The sequence below is a fragment of the Nerophis lumbriciformis genome, linkage group LG34 (assembly GCF_033978685.3).
Source record: "Nerophis lumbriciformis linkage group LG34, RoL_Nlum_v2.1, whole genome shotgun sequence".
Taxonomy (NCBI): Eukaryota; Metazoa; Chordata; class Actinopteri; order Syngnathiformes; family Syngnathidae; genus Nerophis; species Nerophis lumbriciformis.
The window spans coordinates 799,276-808,350 of NC_084581.2; positions in this window are offsets into that span (position 1 = coordinate 799,276).

Sequence of the window (9,075 nt, forward strand, 5' to 3'; positions counted from 1 at the left end):
CCTGAGGCAGATGGCTCATCTGAGGAACGTTGGAAAATAAAAATAATACAAGTTGTAAAATAGTAATAACATGTGTAGAGATGAAGAATAAAATACAAGTAAGACATATGAAGATTGATATAATATTTTTTTTTTAATACAAAATAAAAATAAAATATATACACAGTAAATACATGAATAAATATAACTAAATAAAATCTTGCATAACTAATAGGATAAAAAGTCAAATACAAATGACTTCAATAAAATAATTAATATCAGGTAAAAGCCAAATCAAAAAGGTGGGTCTTAAGCCTGCTCTTCAAAACATGAACGTTCTCCGCAGCCCTGAGGTCCTCCAACAAACTGTTTCATAGACGGGGGCCATAATGAGGATTAGCTCCCCTAAAGCAACACGGGAGTTCATAGATGAGGTCCTAAAGTTCGCATAGGCAACAACCAACTTCACTCACACAGACATGAAAGAAAAAGAATACATACAAACAAAGACAAAATATGCATTTCATATTTAACACATGCCCCATTTAACAGTACAGCAGAAACTTGAGCATCGCCTTGATATATGCTTTGTGCAATTTGATGCTAAATTAGATATATCGCTAGATCTTGGGTCTCAAACTCGCGGTTATTTGCGGCCCACAGGTCTATATTTTGTGGCCCCCTACTTAACTTTATACTCTAGTTTAATTGTTTAATAGTTGTAATTGCGGCCCAGCCACCATGGGCAGCTAATAGTTAAATATTACGTACATTTTGAATCCCACTATAGAAATAACGGCACAAACACAAAAATGACAGTACAAAAAACACACATAGGGCAACACAAAGAGCAACTTCTTGTAAACAATCTCAAGTGTCATTGATCATGTTCCATAAGAAACTCAACAGTATTAAAATGTAAAATGTTTACACACATGTTTACATTTATAATGAACTCAAGGGGAACTGCACATTTAATTTTAATTTTGCCTATTGTTCACAATCATTATGAAAGACGTGACGACGGATGTATTTTTTAATGCATTGTAAATATTAAATAAATGTGATCAAAAGTCCGCCTGTAATGGAGCCCTGGGAGCCGTTCAATTCTGCATAAATAGCCCCTAAAAACACCTTTATTAAGATTCTAAAAAAAAGAAATATATGTAATGTAGTAACGGGCACATTGATATTAACCTTTAATATTTACCTATTTTGATCATTTTAAGCATACGCGGCGCATTGATTTAAAAAACGCATCTCAGCATTCGCTTTTGTTTTCTTCATCACTGACTTTTTACTCACAGCAGACTTTATGTGAGACAAAAAACATAATAAAACATCACTTACTGTATAAGATCTGCTGTCATTAGAATGCCGACAGCTGGGATGTTCATATATTCCCATTTAGATGAAGAATGACTCATTATTCTCGCAAAGAAAAGGGGGAAGGGGGTGACCAAGCGTCTTTTTCTGTCATTCTCGCCATTCTCGTCAAAGTGTACCAACTTGTCGGAATACGTACTCAGCCTTCTTCTGTCCAGATGAGATGCATGATTTATGATCTACAATAAAGTTCCAAGGAGCAGGGAAGCGAAGAAACAGCAGACCACTCGATGATGTAAACATAGGGACACATGCTAGTGATCACGTCGCCACTATAAATAGTTTGTCTGCGTTAGCGCTTATAATAACAATTTCACTAATACTTGGTTAATATTCAACTCACAAAAGTATTGTTGGCGCTTCTCGGATGGTTATTTATTGAGTTTTATGGGCAGCATAGAGGACCTCCCATTGGCTCCACTGTAAGCGGACTTTTATTTACGTTTATTTACAAGTTAGAATGCTTTTTTTTTTCTTTTTTTTTAATACATCTGTCGTCATGTCTTTCATAATGATAGTGAGCGATAGACACAATTCTAAAAAAAAGTGTAGTTCCCCTTTAAGGCCGACTATAGCTCACTGTCACTATAGTTGCTGGTAGAATTAGTTAACAAATTTGTTGGCGCTTCTCGGATGGTTATTTATTGAGTTTTATGGGCAGCATAGAGGACCTCCCATTGGCTCCACTGTAAGCGGACTTTTATTTACGTTTATTTACAAGTTAGAATGCTTTTTTTTTTTTTTTTTAAATACATCTGTCTTCATGTCTTTCATAATGATTGTGAACGATAGGCAAAATTCCAAAAAAAGTGTAGTTCCCCTTTAAGGCCGACTATAGCTCACTGTCACTATAGTTGCTGGTAGAATTAGCTAACAAATTTAGTCACGTGCAGGGCTGTCGTATAGGTGGGAAGGTGATGACAATTCTAAGGGCCCACACACATAGACCCCTAGTAGCCTCTATGACAAAATGAGTATGCCTACACTGAACTAATATATATTCATACGAATGAATCTGTATTCAAACAAAGACACAAGTCACACAATATTCACATTTTAATCATTTCAATAACTCCCTTAGCCCCTTCTTAAAAATGGTTTGGTCCACAGACTCCACACCAATGTTCCTTCCAAGGTGCGCACCTGCGAAATTGTGCACTCCTCCTGATGTCCAAAATCTATGCAGCGAACGAAATCCAAATCCAAAATCTAACCTAAACTCTAAACAAAGTAAACACATAACAATTTATTCTATACCATTTTCAACAAGTGGTCTCAACAGATAAAACAATGACGACATCAGCCAAGAAGTTTTAAGGAGGATATGGAGGTGCAGCACCCATTGTTATTTTATTGAGCAAAACTGATTACTGTTGGCCGTAATCACACCAAAACATCAGCACAAAACTACTCTCCAGCAAAACTGTTCACTTTGTGCCGAAATCACGACAAAACAAACACTTGATGTCATATTGACAGGAACCACTAGTTCGCTTTCATTTGTGCCAAATGACGCACACACTTGGCTCATCCAGTGATGCATTCATGGCATAAAAACAGCTGGACGACTCCCAGACCAGACATATACTGTACTGTTAGGTTGTTACAATGTGATACGGATCACACCCAGCCAATTAATGTCATTACCAGCGTGTTTTGTGTGCATGTTGTTGTTTTGCAGGTAACTCCAAAAGCTGTTAAGAGTTAAATGCTGCATGCTAGCTCTTATTTTAGCAAAATGAACAAACAATGTACACCCATACTCTCCAATTACATTTGAGCTTATTCTTGTCTATGAATGTTCTCATTCATCCAGCTCATTGTAATCTCAGGGCATTCAATCAATCGCAACTTGACTGTTTGGTTTGTCTTAGAAGACGGGCGTTTGGAAGACTTCCGGGAGGATCGGCGGGCCAGCTTTAGTGTTAATTTGATATCGCCTCAAGGGCCAAGTGAAATTACACGGCGGGCCAAATTTGAGTTTGACACCCATGTTGTAGAGCAACAGTGTGACTGTGAGTTTCACACATATCAATGCCGGACAGTGTTCCAGTATGTGCCCATCAGATGCTGCATTGAATTGTATTCTGACGCATTCAAGTTCTACTCAGTAATTAACAATTGCTCAATAATCATTAAACATTATAATTAATTAATAATAATTACTGAGTAAATAATTACATTTGTCAGATGCTCATAATTAGCAATTATGAGCATCTGACTTGCTAATTGGTTAATCGTATAAAAGGAAACAAATTGGGTGTATTACACCAGGTACCGTCAAGAACACTAAAAAATAAGACATTGAAGGTGGCAATGAACTGGGTAGAGGGGCCCACAACGACACTCTTTCAGGGGGCCCATAATTCCTAGCAGCTGCCCTTTTTACGGTTTGAACGTGATTCTAAAGTAAATAATGGGGCGGCGTTGCTCGGTTGATAGAGCAGCCGTGCCAGCAACTTGAGGGTTCCAGGTTTGATCCCCGCTTCCGCCATCCCAGTCACTGCTGTTGTGTCCTTGGGCAAGACACTTTACCCACCTCTTCCCAGTGCCACCCAATGTAGCTTAAATATGTAGATAATGGGTTTCACTATGTAAAGCGCTTTGAGTCTCAAGCGCTATAGAAATATAAGTCTCTTCAATACTTTGTGTGGCTCAGCCTCACCCACCTCCAGCGGCCCCCAGGTAAACTGAGTTTGAGACCCCTGTTCAAGATAATATATACTCCTCATTTAGTAATGATGGGCTTCACGGTGGCAGAGGGGTTAGTGCATCTGCCTCACAATACGAAGGTCCTGAGTAGTCTTGGGCTCGGGATCTTTCTGTGTGGAGTTTGCATGTTCTCCCCGTGACTGCGTGGGTTCCCTCCGGGTACTCCGGCTTCCTCCCACCTCCAAAGACATGCACCTGGGGATAAGTTGATTGGCAACACTAAATTGGCCCTAGTGTGTGAATGTGAGTGTGAATGTTGTCTGTCTATCTGTGTTGGCCCTGCGATGAGGTGGCGATTTGTCCAGGGTGTACCCCGCCTTCCGCCCGATTGTAGCTGAGATAGGCTCCAGCGCCCCCCGCGACCCCAAAGGGAATAAGCGGTAGAAAATGGATGGATGGATTTAGTAATGATTTGACTTTTCATATGCTTTTTGGAATGAATGTGTTAAATGATAAAGAGACTCTATGCACACAATGTACATTCCATAAATGTAAACATTATGGTATAATTAAATAGTCGACACTGCCCTCTAGCGGTCAGTCGGTACACAACGACTTACTGCACTAGTATACTGGATTCTTGTAGGCCATGGGATTTAAGCTATTGTTCTGGGAGCCACGCTTCCAGAAAGCAAAGGACCACCGGTCCATACTTCTCTCTTCCTTATTATTCTTAATTTGAGAAGCATCATTCTTTATAGTCGATTTGTTTTGGGTCCATTGTTTTGTCAGTTAAAAATGTCAGAAAGAAAGCTCTGTATTGCAAAATACAAATTGTCCAGCTGGCCTTTAGAAGGTTAAAATGCCAACGCAAGAGTCTGTTTCGATAGACTCTTAGTAGTAGGAGTAGGATCCCAAGACAGACCAAAAAAGAATGCGAATAATAACAAAAAGCGCACTCAAAAAGGAGTGAGGAAAAATAACTAAGGATGCACATTGGCGCCGAGTGAATGGACGAGAGAGCTTAAGTAGGAGGAAATGAGTATCAGGTGTGCACGCAGGTGGTTTCGTCCTGTGGCCCAGAAACAAGGCATTGCAACAGAATGAAGAGAAGTCGCAGATCATGACACTATACCAGTTATCCAAGTTCCTCTATACAACAAGAGCGCTATTGTGTTTGTATTATGTCTAATAAGGGTGTAACGATTGATCGATTTATATCCCTACATTTGAAGTATAAAGATGCAAGGGCAGTTAAATAACCCTGCTGTAGAGGATTTCACTATTTATTATTTAAGAAAAAAAAGAAAACACTAATATTTTTGATAAAGTATCACAAAATGTGTGATTACTTTGATAATTATGTGACATGTTTCAAGGACTACATCATGTTATGTTGTCCCTCAAATATTGTTTTCCTTTAACCACCAAACTGTCTTTTTTTCCCCTTGTCCATGCCTTTTTTACGCTTCCATCATTCTTCCTTAACATGACACCTAATCCTCACGTTTAGAGTTACTGCACACACAAAAGGTGTGAGAGAAGGATCATGGGAGCTTGGCTTTACCTGAAGCTAACAGGTGCGCGGCGAGAGAACAGTGCAGGTTATTGTGTTTGTACAGTGCAAGGAGGTGTTTACGAGAGTCATCGCTGGTTAACAACCACTGCACCTGCTGTCGTCAGGTAAAACTATAGTATATAGATTGGCTTGTATCACTTGTGCATATATATTATACTATCTGCTTTTTATACTTACGACTTTAATATTGTAATGTTTGACAAACATTTGTAGTGTTAAAGCCATTTTGGGGAGTTTACAAGCAGTTTAGTGACTAATTGCTGTTACTTTTCAAACAAAGTACTTGATTTAGGTTAGGTTTTATCACGACTGATTGACTCTAATGGAATCAAATTAAGTCCAGAAGTATTTGAACAAATACTTTGTGTTATCATTTTGCCTTCATAAGCCACAACAGTGTTGTTGTTTTTTCTATAATACAACAACTACGATGTGAATAAAGTGTTGACTTCCAGCTGTAATTTAAAGGATTTTGCAAAAATATTGCATGTACAATTTAGGAAATAGAGCATTTTTTGTTATGTATGGCGGAGGAAGGAGATGACACCACAGCAGAAATCAGTTCAATAGGTTTATTGAACTTGATAAATAGGTGGGATGTGTATGCTACTCTAAGTGTCAGGTGCAAGACGATGTGTAGAATTAACCATGTGAATGTTACCAGAGGTTGTTGTATGTGCGTGTTGGATGAATCCTTCGTCAGACCAAAGGGGTTAGGCGAGAAGGCTGTCTGTGGGCAGGCAAACGGTCGGGGCTGGAGAGAAGCAACGAGGTCCGTGTCCAAGCGGGGGTCGAGGATCGAGGGAGGCAGTCCGGAATCCAGTGGGAAGTCGAGGCAAACAGGTCAATCACGGGAGACAGGGGAAGCACTGCGGGAAACACAAAGGACATAAGACAGGGGAACAGGGAAGGCACAGAGAGAGATCAAGTACGCGGGAGGGAAGCCAGAGACGGGATGCTTAGTACGGGAGTGAACTACGTTCCGGCACTGGATCTTCGGGTCCGCTGATCTTTATGCCGTCTGTCTTCATTAGCCCCAGATGCGCTGATAGAGGATTGCCTGCAGCCTTGCAGGCGCGTGGCCGCGATGCATGCAGAGCGAGCAGGGGCGTGTCCCGGCGCGTCTCTAGCGGAGGTGCCGGCAAAGCTTGCTGCAGATGACGTGCGGGATTGCGCATGCGCTGTGACATTTTTAGGGAGTAAAAGTACCTCTATTTTCAGAGGGTCAAAAGTATTTAAATTGACTTGGAGTTTGACTGTGATTATTTTGTGTTCCCTTTATTTTCATGCTAAATCCTACTAAATATTACTGAGAAAGGCCCTTTTCCTGCTAGCAGGCATCTCTAGGCACCAGCATGTCTCAGCAGCATCAGTGCATCATCAATCTCAGGCTGCGGTTCATTCTGCTTGCCGCCACATTTACTGCCTTTTAAACAAAGATTCTTTTGAACATAGCTGCGTGATAAGACGCCTGTTCCTCCAGAGATGGCTGAACACGGGCAAGCATGGCCGATGTTTGGCTGTCCAGATGGCAGCGTCGGGGTAATTCCCCTCAGGAGAACTCTAACCACTACTAATCCCGCCACCCCTCCCCTTAAGAGAATCTGTGCTGCCGTGATCTGCCGCCAGCATGACTTGAGTGCGCTTCCCGGCCTTGAAGGAAGGACAGTTTGGGGTGTCACTCGCTGCACAAATCTGTGGGTTTACAGCTGAAAGTGTAGTTGGCGTTGACACCTATGGGTGTTGTTATACAGGGAGGGGGGGTCAAAAAGAGGCAGAGGGAGTGGAGATCCTTCCAGATCAGGGCAGGCTTATTAGTTGTATCTACTGTGCTAATCTCTGTGTGGGAACTATTCTTGCAATGAAGGACCTCTGACAAGCAGGTACTCTTGTATTTAACATTGTTTATGTCTGTTGTAGACAAGTAGACATGCCCCATGGATTATTTGCAGAGCTCTGTATGCTTTAGTTTTTAACTTTAGTGCAAGTGTAAGTACTACAACTGTCACATTTTGTACTTCATTGTGCATGATCTGCCTGGAATTGTCACAATACATGTAAAAGCAATGTGAATAACTAGGCCTATGTTAAATACAGTGGTTTTAAACACACTTAAAGGCTATAAAGTTGACAAGGGGGCAGTATTTTGTTTGCTCCTGAGTGTCTATAAGTAAACTTTAGCTACGTTTTCACACACCTTGAGATTGAGGTGGTTTGCTGTCACGCTAAGGAAATTATGTTAGTCATGATTAGACTAGGTACCAGTCATGTGTATCACCAAGAATAAGTCATATTGCATGAAAACATAACAAAAATTGACTTTTTGCCTTACTTTTACGCTATTGTTTTGCATGTAACCGTTTTTGCAATTTTAGCAGATGCAGCATATAAAATACTAATGTTTCTGATTGTCTGTCCTTGTCTGTCCTTTTGTTTATGCCTGAACGCCTGTGCTCATCTGCTGAATGTACAATGCTCAACAAATGGTGAGTCCACTGCAAAAAACCAACAACCCATACACGCCTCTCTTTGTACTCTTAACATGTATTTAAGATAATTATATCATGCTTATCCTCACACATTTGTTTTCTTATGATATTAAATGTAATTTGGGATTTTTACTTGATTATGTCTTGTCTTACGACGTGGATGTAAACACCAATTAGCCTTCCATTATAAACCAATTAGGGCAGCACGGTGGAAGAGGGGTTAGTGCATCTGCCTCACAATACGAAGGTCCTGAGTAGTCTTGGGTTCAATCCCGGGCTCGGGATCTGTCTGTCTGTGTGGAGTTTGCATGTTCTCCCCGTGACTGCGTGGGTTCTCTCCGGGTACTCCGGCTTCCTCCCACCTCCAAAAACATGCACCTGGGGATAGGTTGATTGGCAACACTAAATTGGCCCTAGTGTGTGAATGTGAGTGTGAATGTTGTCTGTCTATCTGTGTTGGCCCTGCGATGAGGTGGCGACTTGTCCAGGGTGTACCCCGCCTTCCACCCGATTGTAGCTGAGATAGGCTCCAGCGCCCCCCGCGACCCCAAAGGGAATAAGCGGTAGAAAATGGATGGATGGATATAAACCAATTAAGCTCCTGTAATCTGGATGTGTGACAGACAGCGAGTGGTGAAGTGGGAAAAAAATCACTTTCCATACATCTTCATAACCATTGCTATTCTGTTTGAGGATTCTGTGGAAAATGTATTGTTTTATTATTAGCTCAATTCTGCTGTGTTGTAATGTCAAGTATCATCAAACAGGCTGCAGTGACAATCAGTGTTCCTTAGGAGGTGCTAGAGCGCCACACTAAGCAAAGCCATATACGCGTGGAACAACCCCCTCTAAGGTGACTGACCAATCATGTCACACCTTTTAATACAGTAATGCCTATCAGCCAATAGGAGAGTGATACAAGACATTTTTTTACTGTATGGGGCGGGTCATGGCGATGATTGACACGTCTTGCATTTCGCCTGAACCAGA